Genomic DNA, 16,278 nt, shown 5'->3' on the forward strand with positions numbered 1-16,278 from the left:
CATAAGGGGAAATGAGACAGGGGAAATTCTGTCCTCTTAATGTAAACATGAATGTAGATGCATGCCATGAGTGGTGCCTGATGTCTTCTGAATGACTGTCTTAATACACAAAGATTAACCTACACAATTTTATCACTTTCTGTTCTTTTTTGTCAAGTTGGCCTGTTGAGGTGCACTGTGCTGTTACTGAATGATTTGAAGGGTGACCATTGCTTAATAAGGTAGCAAGAGTACACAAAGGCCTCCAACGCGGCTCTCGTTTAGTAAGATGCTAGTATAAGCCCATCTGTAATAAGGTGTCACTTGTGCAATGGTTAACCTCAGTTCCAAATGCAGGCAGCCACTGAAGTGGACTTTAGTCTTGATTAATTCTGCTTCCCATAAAGTGGTACCAGTAGACAAGAGCAAGCTTCACATTTCCTGTTATCATATTCTATAGAGCAGTAGATACAGAGTTCCCAAGGTGTGTGTGTGTGTGTGTGTGTGTGTGTGTGTGTGTGTGTGTGTGTGTGTGTGTGTGTGAAATATGTTCTTCAGTATAGATCAGTCCATTACTTGGATGACCAAAAATCAAAAGTATTAAAAATGGACAATTATTAATGCACTATTAAAATTCACATAATGGTTATGCTGCATATACTCATGCATTGTCATATCTAAGGAACTTTCCACAACACCTGCCCTTTTAGTCTATGTTCAGACATTTTACTAAACTCACAGATGGGTAAGGGGTGATTGCTATGCCAGGGTCAAAGACTGATACCAGTGTACTGTTCAATGTGCTTCACCCTATAATGGGTACTAGTTGTGGTTAGAATCTACATATTTTTTGTGAATCACATCCCAAGCATTTTGTGGACAACAGAACATCTGTACAGTTACATGTGTGGAGTATGCAGGCCATTTCTGAATTCTATGTCTACGGTATTGCTAGCCTTTTAATTAAGTTCTGAGCAGTCTGCCTGATTCTATTTGATTTCATTAGGTTTTTGTCAGTGGCCACCCCTAACAGAGCACTTCAATGTACTGCTCAATTTCTGGCTTGTAATCATACCTCTCAACCTTTTAGTGCAAGAAAGCTAGACAAAGCCTAATAAAATAGGGGAACAAAGGCCCGAAAATAGGGATAGATTTTAAATAGTGCTCTTATAAATTTTAAAAGTTGCCAGAACAGGGTTTGTGTTAACATGCATTTTCTGAGGGATATGAAGTCTGAAATTCAAATTTCATTATTAAGCGACTTCAATTCTCAGTGATTTACCAGAAAAACGCAAATTTTAGGAGAAGTAGACCAAAAATACGATACAAAAATCTGTACGTTCTGCGAAAAGCTGTACAGTGGAGAGGTATGCGTTATAACACTGTCTTAAGAACGCTGCTCTTCTCAAACCTTATTTCAAGTCAGAGTCTCTACAAAAAGGTTGTGATTACCCGAAAATTGCTTGCAGTTTTACAGAAAATGGTCTGCAGACAGAAATCAAGAAATGAAATGCAGCCAGGAAACAAAATATGATCTTTCTTTGAGCATGACACTCTGCTTTTCTTTCATATTCTAACCTGTAACGAGAACAAAGCTGACATTTTCATTCTCAGGTACCTCTGAATGCTGAGCTTGAAATAGTTGCTTTTGCACAGGATCAGAGTTGTAGCCCCAGGCCATACTAACAGTAATGCTGGTCCTGTCAGACTGAAAACATGGTTAAACAGGTGACAAATGCAAGACTTATAAAAAAGCCAAACAGGACTGGGCATAAAAACAAATTCTTGAATTATGTTTTTCTTGAATTATGTTTCTCTTGCATGTCACATGTTTTAGATAAAAGGGAAGGAAAACCACTTTGTGGTAGGCAAAATTTGATATTTGGGTAGTTTAACTAGTTTTTTATTAAATGTTTATCCCTCATACGCTCCATTATTGTGTATTTTTCTAATCACTGCTTCCTTTTCCTATAAAAAAGAACACATTTCCTGGGCATCCACAGAAAACAGGCTCTGTTCAACAGACCCCTTAGTTAACACACAGTAAATTAAATATTAAGTAAATTTTCTGCAAATATGTTTTAAAATTAACAAAAGTGACACTAGAGTCCTTTTTTCTTTGTTTTATTTTATTTTATTCTGTATATTAACTTTTGTTTTTACAAGTGCAATGTTTGAAACTTCTTATCCTTGCAGCAGAGGCTGCATAATTAAAGCAACAGTAAAGCAAATTCCAAGTGTTATTTACCTTGTAATAAAAAGTCCTAAATAACCAATACCAAAGTAGTGAAACCACCACATTTTTAACAAATTCATTATTTTCCTCATAAACAGAAAGACGCACAATGCAAGACTACTCAGTTAAATAGCACTGTATTACTGAAGCACATGAAAAAATTCTCAAGAGACTTTCTTGTCTTGGCAGTGATTTCCCTGATTCACCTAACTTGGACTTTTTTTTTCATATAAACAAGAAACACCTTTATTAAATTATCACACATGACATAGGCAATCTTAGATTTATATAAATGGGAATAAATAATATTGACAATTCAGGTTGCAAACATTATACATTACAAACCACTTCTGTAGTTGCAAACATCATATATAACTTCTAATCTACCCAGTCATTATCAGTCAAAACACTACATAACTCATTCAAATCCTGCCTTCTTTGAAACTCTGTTCTTCCTCTGCATCTATTGTTCCCAAAATTCCCATTTTTTCCTATGAAATTTGCTCATACCCTTTTCTAAAGATCCCAATTCCAGTCATTTTATCTCTGTTACTATATTCACTACTTCTACTGCAATTGGTTTAGACTTCAATTTCCATTTTCTAGTAATTGCTTTTTTGGCAGTCACCATAATTAGACTCAGCAAGGCATTACTATGTCTAGGCAATTTCAATTCTGTATTATAGCTCAAAAAAAGTCATTTCCTTAGTTTCACTAATTTGCTCACCCAGTATCTCTGACAAAGCAGAATGCAGGGAATCTTTAAAGTCTGCCAGTTCATTACACTCCCAGAAGATGTGTTCCGAGTTACCTCTTTCTTCCCCATCATACCTCTAACATTTGCTGTCCAACTGAAGAAAAATTCTTTGGAGTCTACTTGGGATATAAAATATTACCTATATAAATAGTTCCAAGCAAAGATCCGGAATCTTCTGGACTTTGTTGCATATTTGGGAGACATACATATATCCTACCATTGTTTTTTTGTGACTTACTTAACCAAGCTCTCTTCCCAATCCTTTCTAACCTTTTCTGATTGATTCTTACAGTTATCATGCAATTTTATATGCTCTACTAATTATCCCTTTTTAACAGCAACTTCTGTTCTAAATTATACTATTACCTCTAGCAGTGCTGGTCATTCATTTTGGACCCCCCTATTTCTTTCTCTTTGCCTATACTCTAATATCAGTCCTTGACAGGGAAGGCAAGCTGCCCCTGACCTGGACTACTGATCAGCATGTTATTACCCTTTAACATCAAGCCAGTTAAGACTCACTACTACTGACCTGCCGGCCTTATCCTGGTTCTCCTGTCTACTACCTTGGAACTCTCACCTACAGGCATTCATTCATTCATTCAAGGGATCATTTCAAAGGTACATACCTGTGCTACACATAAAATCTACTGACAGGCATGCATGCAGTGTGCTACTCATATGTACAAAGAAGGGCTGGTTAAACAGGGCACGGAGACTGGGCAAGTGTCCCGCTGCCAAATAATTAATATATATAAGGGAACACTGGCACTGTCCATGCATGCCTACACTTCTCAACCTTTTGTTGATGTTAAATGTATGTGTACACAGTCAACACACCTGCTACAGGATACCTGTACGGTCATCTAAAACAGTAACAAGGATTTGTATTATGATCTTGTTTATGTGTCAAGGTGGAACTGCAAAGCAAGCAGCACCAATATGCTGTGGATGTAGAAACCAAGGGTCTAATACATGGCTTTAATGCAACTCAATACTTAATATACTTGATCAATTACTCAAAGCACAGCTTCTCAGTCTGTCAGCTTCTCTCAAATCACAGAAAAGCCCTTGAGCCTCCCTTAGTCATCAGAAACATGGTTCAGGCTTACCCATGTCAAAAAGTGTATGTTACACTGTGCATGGAAGCAGATCAGCCCCAATGAGTGCACTGGTGCAGGTGGGCAAGGCACACAGGTGGGCAAAGTAAACTCCATTACACTGGTACAGAACTAAGTGCAGTCATTAACTGTATACTTTTGCATTTAGCCTGATTCCACAAATACAATATTTAATATTCTGTTAATTTCTCTATGCACCATTTTCAGATTTGCATGGGCCTCCCTTGGAAAGCAGGCCTCAACATTTACATGTATGTTACAGTAATGAGACAATTTAAATTAGTCTACCTAGCACACCCTTAAGTTTAAAATTCTATGTAATCTCATCTTTTTCTCTTTCCCTTTCACCACGCATCTTGTACTCCCTGGAAATGCTCCATGGATTCCATATCAATCGCCCATTCTTGCTACCTATTCCATTCATCCACCACCTTTCCCATGGAGCACTATCAAAGATCCATGGACACTCTGCCTCTTTCTGCCATTCCTGATCAGGATGACCCCTTCACATTTTCTAACATACTACCCAAATATTACATCTCAATCCCCCCCCCCTCAACAAACACTGCTTAGATAAGCTGATTCGTTTATTACGCAATTGTACTTCAAGGAAGCAATCCTAATAGAATGAACAATAACCATTTCCAAGAGGGATAAATGTTGGAATTTCCAAATGCATCTAGTTTCTGTCTTACATAATTCAATTAACTTACTCATCCTCTGGGCAAAAAAAAAGGGCTTACCAATAATAAATACAAGTCTAAAACCATGAAAACTATTTTTTGGCTTTCTAATGCATTCATAATTACTGAAATTATACCTCTCTTTTTAACAGCTTTCATTTTCATGCATTCTATCTCTAACCTTATGCAAAGTTTGCCCTCTATACCTTCCCGGGAGGGGGTGGCTGTTATAATCATTAACAGTAAGCTGCAAACTCAGGATGGCAGTTGAATTGTTTCCTATAAGCCCAGGTTTTGAAGTCATTCCTCAGGTTTTTATGACATTTAAACATATTTTTCTTTTCAGATTTATACACTCCTTAGGATAAGTTTGACATTTCTATCTTAGGCAACATGAAATCTTAGAAGAGTAGTTCCAGGACCGCAAAATGAAGACAATGATTCGTAAAAAAGGTAGATCCTTTATTCCGTTGCCAAATGATGCAGGTAGGCCCCCGGGGTTAAACGGCACACTTAGCATAGGCTCAGTTTTGAAGCTTAGAAGGGCCAGGCTATAGCATGTCTCATTACATTTCCATCACCCCCAACACTGTTTTTTGCTCATTTTACACATTTGCCACAACTCACTAAGCAGGTGACATCTATGTGCATCACAACATCAATTTTCAAGACTGATAAAACAGTACTACACGGACTCTCATTTCATACAGGATTGCTGATCTTAAACCCACTTGGATCATACACAACCTTTATTTATATTTCTATTTGCATTTTTATCATGGTTTTTTTTGTTGGACAATCCAAGTTTGTAATTCTATCACAACATCTACTTGGTCCACTAGTTATGTACAAGCAACGCAGATGTCTATTCAATTTATGCACATTTCAATTATTTGCCTAGCTATTTGCCTATGACATTTTCAATTGTTTTTAATGAAACTCAGCTGTAATCAAACATGTGACTAACTAAGACCTCTATTTAAACAGTCGCCTCACTGAAGGAAACTGTTTCTGACTTGAAAAAGCTTGGCATTACCCAAGCGAAAGCGCTTGTCTGATTTTGCTGTTCTGCATTTACTGACCTTGGACTTTTATCATTTGGCAACGGAATAAAGGATCTACCTTTTTTACGAATCATTGTCTTCATTTTGCGGTCCTGGAACTACTCTTCTTGGTTTTGCTTGTTTTGCTTTTATTTTTCTTTAACATGAAATCTTAACCTTTTTCAGGAGACAAGAGTTGAAATCTAGACAGAACTTCTCTTAGCCTAGCATCTGAATTTATAAACTTGATATGCCCAAGGAATACGTAATAGAAAAAAGTACAGTACTGACTCAGTATAAGTGAATGTAGTACATTGGTTAAGAAAACGTCTCCCTTCTCTTTTTCCCTGTTTCCTTTTACCTTAAATCACAGAAATGGATGTAAAAGAATGTGTAATGTGTTTAGAGGTTCATGAATTTATCAAATCAAGAGATGCATCTTTAAACAGAAAGTAATGGCTGGTAATTAGGGAGAAGGATGTTATATAAAGCATTAATCGCAACACCAGGATGAACTATATCTGTGAATGTGAACACCTATTCATACCCAACACTTCCTTAATCTCCTTCACTCACTTCCTTATTACCAATCCCCCCCCCCCGGTTTTATCTCTAAATATACCATAAGCCTGCATTCTCTCCCTTCATATTGCAATTCCCATTTGTATTATACTAACTTAGCTTTAATTTGTCTATAAACTGGCTAAAATTTCTCTAAATATTAAATCGTTGTGATATAACATCTATTCTTAATGTTTTCACATTATGCCTAATTTGGTATAATTATATAAGCTGTAGTGTGTTTTGTATTTTTCAACATTGTAAAATTGTGCTTAAAATGTGTTGTAATACTTTGGAGCTTTTCTCCTTGGGCCTCTGCTGAAAGTGACCTCCTACCCAGTCAGACTTTCCCACTAATCAAATGTCGATAGATTTTATAATTAATTTACTCTCGTTTTAATTTCTCCAAATCTTTTGGGTTTCCAATATCATGATGGGAATGGCCCCCATTCCTTAGTCAAAGTACAATTAAAGTTCATGACATCAGTATTGTTTCAATCTTTGATGTCAGCCAAAAGTGCTCTTTCTGCAATTTACACAGGGTTACATGTATTGATAACATATCTAAATATGATTGTAGATTCTTTTTTATAAGACTCATTGCTGCTACTACTATTGGGACTGTCTGGGCGTCTTTCTTCTACATTGCTCCCATTTCTTCCTGCAAATCTTGATATTTTATGACTTTGTGTCTCTCTGTATGCAAGACACTGTAGTCACTGGGTGAAGGGATTTCAATGATCAATGCTACTTTTGTCTTCTTTTCATGGATCACTATATCCGGTTTTCTAGCATCTATCTTTTGAACTGTTGGTAATGGGTGATCCCATGTGATGTAGACGTCATCATTTTCTATGATGCTTTGTGGCTCATGTTTCCAGTGTTTTCAACCACTTCATTACCATAATACTTGCACAGTCCCCAGTGCAACAGTCTTGTCACATGATTATGCCTATCAGTATTCAATTTTTCTGCCATTAGTATGTCACAGCCAGTAACAAGGTGTGTGACTGTTTCCAATTTTCTTTTACAAAACCCACATTTGTCTGTTTCTCCCACATGTTCTTTCGACTTTTTAAACCAATGTGTATGTAGCCCACTATTTTGGACTACCATTATTAATCTTTCATCTTCTGGATTGAATTTATCTCTCCTTAATCATTCCTGCATTTGATCTTGATCAATATGAGGTTATTCCAGGAGTTTTCTATACTTGCAACTATATTTATGCATTTTTCACATTTCTTGACTTCTCATCTGATCCTTTACCTTATATTCTTTCTTTTGTTTTTGGCACTTCAGTTGCTGCCTGATTTTTATCAACTTCTGGCTTGATTTCCATACCTGCTTGACACCAATATGCTTCTGCTAGATTAAGCAGGGAAGTCATCTTAGATTTCTTTTCCTCATGTTTCAAAACTTTCACTATGTTTGGGTCTTGTTCGGTCAGCAGATATGTGTGCAGTCCCATGACCGCAGATATATACATGTAATCAATTTCAAGGAAGCCCTTATCTCCTTCGGAATGGGGAATATATAATCATGGATTTTTATAACTCATTTGGTGAGCATGAAGCATCTTCTTGTTTTCCTGTCTAATCTATCCAACACATTTTGGGGCCAATCAATCAGTCCAAAACTTTAAGTTAGGACAGGAAGAGCAAATTGTTTTATAGCTTGAATTTTGTTCCTAGATGTCAATGCTGTTTTTAGGGTTAAAGACTTCTAAAATATTCTTAAAGTTTATTCGCATTTTGCAATTGTTGACCCTTCATCAATTCCCAAATATTTATACATTCCTTCTTGCTCAAGTTCTTTTATATCACATTCTTGTCCCAAACTGATGTTTTCATGGTGCTGCAGTTTTCCTGCTTTAAAGGTTGCTTTTGCACATTTATTAAAACCAAATGACATTCTTATATCATCTGAAAAAGTTTTAACTACTTGCAGTTGTGCTTTCAATTCTTCGTTTGATGAGCTATACAATTTTAAATCATCAACAAAGAGAAGATGTGAGGTTTTTTACACTTTGTTGTTTTCTAGGAGCCAAATTATAGGCATGGCCTAATTTGTTAAGTAGACAGCTTAAAGGATTAAGGGCAAGACAGAATAGCAGCTGTGATAGGGGGTCACCCTGGAATATCTCCCTTTGAATTTTTATCCCTGGAATAATAATCTGTCCTTTATCATGGCTTATTTGCAAAGTGGTTTGTCACTGTAATGTAGTTGATCATTATAAGGTATACCCTATACATTTCAAGCACTCTTATCCATGAGTGTGGGATACTATCAAATGCTTTATTGTAGTCAGTCCATACCATACTTAGATTATTCCCCTTTTTAGAATTTTCCATTATAACTTTATTTAGCAACAGATGATCACTCTCCCATAAGGCTTGTTTGCTGGAGCACAAGGGTGGGAAAAAAGTATCTAGTTTATCTTCCAGCAGCATATTTTGTTTTGAGTTGTTCATATCACCAAGACATGATCCTCTTTACCCATATTATGTCCCCTTGTGCTTTCAGGTCAAGTGACAATAGTTCCATCTTCCCTTATCTTTGGTCTCAATTTTCCCTTGCATTCCATTTATTTTTCTGTTGATTTTCATCTTTCCTTTGGACTCCTCTGAGCAGCAGCGACATCCATCTCCATATACAGCCTCTACAACTGCATACAGTAAGATGTGGTCTGACTATGGCCCAGAAGAGCATCAGCTGTACTCCTCCTCCTGCAGTCTGAAGAGGCCTCAGTATTCTGTTGGCTGCTGTGAAGGTTCTGCTCTATCTCCAGCTGATAATACACCAGTGTTATGCTGGCCATAATGCAATACTTTGTGTTTGCACAGAACCAAAACTGCAGTTTTGATGATTTATGGATATCCTTTCCAAGACCACCTTTAGTGACTTCCTGCAATCTACAATGCATTTATCTTCTTGCTATCCACATAGTTTGTTCCTTTTACCTTTTCTCAGCAGTGGACCCAGAACTGGTGGCCTGTGGTACTCCGCTAACCACTTCCCTTATTCTTGATGAGGAAGCACTCATTACATCCCTTTGTATCTTATCCTTGTAACATATCACAGTCCATTTCCTCAGTTAAGTTCCTACCCCATTCCCTATGGGACAGAGAAATGCTTTGCTGAAGTCTGGGTATTCCACATCTGAAGATATCCTGTCAAGTTTTACTATAATCCAGTTATATGACTGTCACAGACTTTACTAATCTCTTTCTGTACACACCTACTTGATACCCTACAGATTACCATCTCCTGAGAAAACCAGGACATCAGTTTTTTTTCTCCCATAACTTTTCCTGCCAAAGTTGTCACATTAATTTATCTGTAGTTCAAGTCCTTTTGCTCCACCCTTGTACAAAAGGATCACTGCCATATAGTTCTCAAACACTTTCAGCCAAAGATCTGTGTCAAGAGATTTCCCAGCTCAATGGCCACATGCTGAAAGTGGAAGGCGGCCCTCCCCCCAGTACTTGTGCCAAGTCCTTCCTTTGTAATCAGCATTATTACTACTTCCTTCTCATTTCTCCTAGTGTCCTTCCAGTTCTTTAACCCCAGGGTTGCCATTTCTGTCCCAGCTAGTCACCCTTCCTAGTCTTCCTTCAGGAACAATAAGGTGAAGTATTCGCTTTGTTCCTTGTTTCCTTGAGATACCATCCTTAAATCATGCCACATGTATGTGTTCCTTCATCTGTGCTGGAATTTACCTGAAAAGGTTTATTCCCCTTGATGGCTTCTGCCAACTTCCTTCCTTGTCTTTTGCTGTTCTTCTGATTATTTCTTTGTACTGTACCTTCTGTCTTACTTTTTTACATCTCTCTTTTGTTCTACTTTATAGCTTTGAATTCCTATGTAGGCACACTGGCTTTTTCCATTTCCAATGTATATAGACTTGGGTATTCTGTCCTTAACACATTCTCGTAGCATGTTTACCTTGATTTGCCTCCAATCTTCACAGAATTGACCATCTTCCCAGCTCACCATAATCCAAGACCCTCAAGTCCCACATTCTGGCTTTGGCTTGGTCACAGTAATAATCAACAGGCAATACTCACACCATCTACTCTGTTATGACATCTGGAATTCTTTGTGGTAGAGACTCATACCATATGGCATAAGAAGTTAAACCCCCCACACCACCACAGAGTTTGGAATCTCCCAGTCTGCTCCTGGCAGGTTAAAATCCCAGTTAGTATAACCCTCCTGTCCCTGTTACCGCAATTCCTTACTCTCCTACCAATCTTTCATTCTTCTCCTTAGTGAAGAACTGGTGACACTGAAGATGTTAGGCAGCTCACCGACTGGAATTCCTACAGCAATTGATTACCTGGAATAATATCTATAAAACTGTTAGCCTGCAGATTACATGCTCACTCTGCAGTCTATCAAATGTGACACTTTTGTCCAAACACACTCAAAAATGTTCCTTGTCATAAGAGTGCTCATAATTTGTTTCGCTAAACAGACAACATAAAATAATGGATACTTAGTATCCCCATCATTAAAGGAAAACTCCACCCTCTCCTACAGTTTAACTCAGTCCTATTCTCCCTACAATATGGTTCCAGTATTGTGTAGGTACCAGAAACCTGCTTGTACTTTTAAAATGTTCCCTTCATTTGATTCCAAGGCAAGGATATGAAATCCCACCTACTTTTTTTAAGCTTAACTTCTCACATACTTTGGAAAGGAATTCACCTCCACCTGCATGCTACATCACAGACACAGTTAAATCTGTAGTTTACCCTGTCAGGTACTGCTGCCAGTCTTAGATGGGCAATTAATCCTGCTAATGTTAGCAGCATAACAGCTGCTATAAAAAAAAGTTGTGGAACTGCTTTCCACTGTTTTATTGCAAATATAAGGAGAACCTAACACTACCTTTTCATAGGAAAACAAAGCAATTACATCAGTCAGGGGTATAAAGGCAGTTATCACCTCTTCTGACAAATTTACATAAGCAGCAGCCCAGTACTGAAATAAAAAGCTTTGACTTTTGGTTATTTATAATAGTTTATATGTTAAGATAACTTAAATGTAGTATCAAAGATTTCTGTGACATTTAGAGAGAAGTCATTTTTTTTCTTGTAAACTATCAAGAAATTTACCATTTTCAAGCCCCACCCCCCACACACACAAGACAGAACTGCAGAAAGAAACAGGTGGCAACCGTATCAACTAGGTGCACTTACTGTTTATAAGTAGGTCTTTTATGCTTTTTTGTGACATCCTTCCAGAGTGGGAAACATATCTGGTGCACACATATATGGTAAGTGATTCCCACTGACTGAGTCAATCCTTACATTGGTACAGTGCATGAGCATTTTCTAGTCCACAAAGGAAATGTGATCATTGATGGCTACTGTGATGATATGATTTAGTGAATCTGTGGCAGGGAGAGTAGGGCAGTGCATGTGTAAAATGTGCCAGCATAGCTAGGTGGAGTTTTGTAAAGAATTTTATGTCAGTTGACTATCACATGATTTGTACAGATGCTTGTGTTAAAATGTATTTGTAAAGTTGCTTGTGTTAAAAATGCATCAACAATGGGTCCTGTTGGATAGAAACGAGATATACATGTACATCAGACAGTATTATTATAACTGATTCAATGTATATGTTTTAACAGAGAATTCTAGAAGGGAAGAGGTTAATCTCAGTCCAGCTAATTTTGAAACATAGGTTGAAAATGAAATGAGTTGGTTTAGGCCATAAATATTTTATCTTACAGGTCTGATTGCAGCCAGAGACAAAAATGTGTGGAAAAAAGCAGGAATCTTACTGTATCGTTCATAAGGGTGAACTAATTGCTACCCTGGAAGGGTGGACATTTTTGAAATGGTTTTATAGCTTTCAGATGCAGCAATAGATCTTAGAAAAGCTCTGAGTGGATGTTGTACTAGAGTTAGGTGACCAAATGTGAGGTCATTCTATAACCAGTATTGAAATGATTCTTTAGAAATTAGTGAGAGATATGACGGAACTCTTGCAACTGCACACTTCATTTTTCGGAACCTGACAGGAAAGATCTCTCACAGATAGCTCACACAACCTCACACCTCATCTTGCCTTGCTGTAGTAAGCAGCTTAACTAGGGAACAGTAATTATTTAGTCAGTCAGGAAAATATAGCGAAATTACTTAAACATCATTTTTCTGCATCTGTGTGAATCTACCCAACGTGTTATTTTTTATATCTCATGTGACTGAAACTCTGGCGTTTATTGTAACTAGATATTCAGTATTCTCATGTTTTCTATTTTATTAATTATTATTAAATATTTCTATACCTTTCATCATGGTTGGTCTTTTAGAGAATGCTTTTAACATCTTAGGAGTACTTATGCCTATTTTAGTGACATTGTGGCCACTCTTGAAAGCCTTGCGGCATTGATCAAACTCTATCATTTGTATTAGTATTAATTTTACTCAGTATAATTAGGTACCCTTGTAGGAGACTTAGAGTAGCTGACTGGTGGCAGTGTAATTACCCTGTAGTCTGGGCAGAGGGGGCACAGCTGGTAAATCTGTGCTAGCCTTTCCCAGGTGTGTGTGTGGAAAATCAACCATCCAAGTGTGTGTGTCATCTACTTGGAACAGGGACACAGAGCTCCAAAGTTGTCAGTGTGGAGTCTTATTTGGGGCCTGGAGAGAGAGTGCAGCTCTAGGTCTGGAGTGTGCTCCCTGAGTGCTCTTAAGGGAAATTGTACTTGGTGCAGAGAGCTGCATCTGAAAATACTCAGTGTAGCTATTTTTGTTCCTAGTGGACATCCCTCACCAGTGTCCATGGTGAGGATTGAGGCTCCTTGATTACTGGCCGGCAGAAGGGACCATTATGGCAACCATAAAACATAGCTGAATTTACTTTAACAAGTGTTCATTATGTGCCCTTGCTTCAAAAACATTAAGAAAAGGAAATCAGAAGTACTTAACTGTGTTTAAATGCATGTCAGTGTGTGTGTGTGTGTGTGTGTGTGTGTGTGTGTGTGTGTGTGTGTGTGTGTGTGTGTGTGTTTGTGTGTGTGTAGTATGTATGTGTTTGCGCATGTGTATATATAGACATACACACACTATGCATATATATTACACACATATATATATATATATATATATATATATATATATATATATATATATATATATATATATATATATATATATATATATATATATATATATATATATATATATATATATAGTTTACTATTAAAATATTGACGTAGCACTACACCTATGAACTATTCGAACAAAAGATGTTCAAATAGTTCATATGTGTGCAAGCTACATAATCGAATGTTATATTTGCGAATGTACTGTGCATTCGCAAATATGAACGTTCGAAGGGATGCATAGGGATCTCGGTCCAGTGCAGTTAAGGAAATACATCCCGTTCCTCACTGTAGTGTGATCTCAGAGTTGGAATATATAGTTGGGGATGCAGCCCCCCCAAAGGGGGATACAGGGGGGCTTGCCCCCCCTGCATAAATGGGATTTTAGCTGTAGTAGGGAGTTACGGCAAGGGTGGCATTGCTGTTAATTGCTGTAAAATGTCATATTCGACATTTTCGACATTAACAGCTGATTTTCGACATTAGGACCATTCAGGAAAGTGTACTTCCGGATATATAGTTCGCTGATAATTACCTATTTTTTTCTGACTTTCGCTATTATAATAGTAAACCATATCTATATAAATATATATATATATATATATATATATATATATATATATATATATATATATATATATAGGTCCTATTTGTTTTGTCGATAGTACTGTTCATTGAACCGTACTTTGTCGAAATTACTTTAGCGAAAGTGCATTTTGTCTAAAATGCACTTTCGCTAAAGAAAACAAAACAAAAAAAAAATGCCTTTGGTATGTAGCATTAGTTGTACATCAATGTATACTGTTGACGTAGAACTACGGAAACTCTTGTTGAGATCGTATTACAGTGGAGATAAGGGAATATTCCCTTTTCCCCACTGTAGTGCGATCTCGGAGTGAGAATATTAAAGTGGGGGGGTGTGCAGGAGGGCTTGCCCCCCTAACTGTGTAGTGTGGGGTTTTTTTTAATTAATTTATTTATTTTTTTATTCTGCAAAAGTGCATTTTCGATGGAATGCACTTTCGTGGAAGTGAGTTTGACAAAGTACAGTTCGATCAATCGTACTTTTGGTTTAACAACGTAGACCCATATATGTATGTATATATATATATATATATATATATATATATATACATATACATATATACATATATACATACACACACATATATAGGTTCATAGGTTCACAGGTAGTTAGTAGGCTATCGGCCTAAGTAAGCCTAGCCAAAACAATTCCCTGGCTTACGCTAACCCAAGAAAGTGAATTTCCTGTGTCCCTGTCGAGCAGAGCTACAGAAGTGATCCCCGGGGTGTATTTCCTATTTCCTATCCACTCATCAAGATTTTTCTTGAAGAGTGTTAATGAGGAACTTTGCTTGACATAGATGGGTAGCTTGTTCCAGAGTATGGGAAGTCTCTGGGACAGGAATCTATCCTTCCAGCAAGTCCTGTTTATTGTGGTAACAAGGTTTAGGTCCCTAGAGCATGTAGCTTGGAAGGATTGGGATTTCTTTAGGTGTAGCATGTCCAACAGCTCTGGGTTTGACATAGCTTTATATGTTAGGCAAAGATCACCTTGGAGTAGGCAATATGCTACAGAGTAAAGCTGGAGTTTTTTGAGACGATCAGTGTAGGGCATCTGTTTGAGGCCAGTAACTCTCTTTGTGAGGTACTTTTGTGGCTGCTGCAGATGTCTTGTGAGGTACATTCCAAAAGGGGCATTGTACTCTATAATGGGTCCAATGAGTGTCAAGTAGAGGGGAACAATGACCTCTTTTTTCCTGGATGGTAGTTCATGGGTAGAGAGTTTTTACCAAAATGGATGACAATGCACTTTTTGTCATTGAGCTTGAGGCCATGGCATTGACATCAGGCATCTGTCTCAGTGAGGCCCTTCTGTAGGATGTCCACATCATTTGGGGACATGACAATAGCTCCTAGTTTGCAGTCATCTGTGACCTTCGTTAGCCAGAGGTCTTCTGTGTTAGACTGTACTTCAGAGAAGTAGATACCAAACAGGAGATGTCCCAGGACTTAACCCAGTGGTACTCCACTTGTCACTGGTTTGAAGTCAGATTTGGAGTCTGCAACTTTTACAGTGTGGGTTCTGTCAGTGAGCCAGTTGGCAACCCATCTTGTGACATAGGGATTTATGCCTAGTTTAGTGAGTTTAGCTATAATTCCAGAATGGGGGATGGTGTTGAAAGCCTTGGTGAGGTCAAGATAGGCTGTGTGAACCAACTTACCCTCGTCTACTGCTTTGGTGACTGCCTCAAAGAAGTCGACCAGGTTCAGGATGCAAGCTATATATATATATATATATATATGTATGTATGTATATATATATGTATATATATATATATATATATATATATATATATTATATATGTGTGTATGTATGTATGTATGTTCATAGGTAGGTACTAGGCTATCGGCCCTACGGCCCATAGAAGCCTAGCCAAAAAATGTACCCTGGCTTTCGCCACCCAAGAAAATTATATTTCTGTGCCCCTGTCGATCAGAGCCACAGAAGTGATCCCCAGGGTGAATTTCCCATTTCCCATCCAATCATCAAGATTTTTCTTGAACAGTGCTAATGAGGAGCTCTGTTTGACATAGATAGGTAGTCTGTTCCAGAGTATGGGAAGTCTCTGGGACAGGAATCTATCCCTCCAGCATGTTCTGTTTATTGTGGTGACAAGGTTAAGGTCCCTAGAGCATGTAGCTCGGAGGGATTGGGATTTCTTTAAGTGGAGCATGTCCAACCACTCTGGG

This window comes from Protopterus annectens, chromosome 2.part0 (assembly GCF_019279795.1).
Source record: "Protopterus annectens isolate FY-2018-M chromosome 2.part0, PAN1.0, whole genome shotgun sequence".
Taxonomy (NCBI): Eukaryota; Metazoa; Chordata; order Ceratodontiformes; family Protopteridae; genus Protopterus; species Protopterus annectens.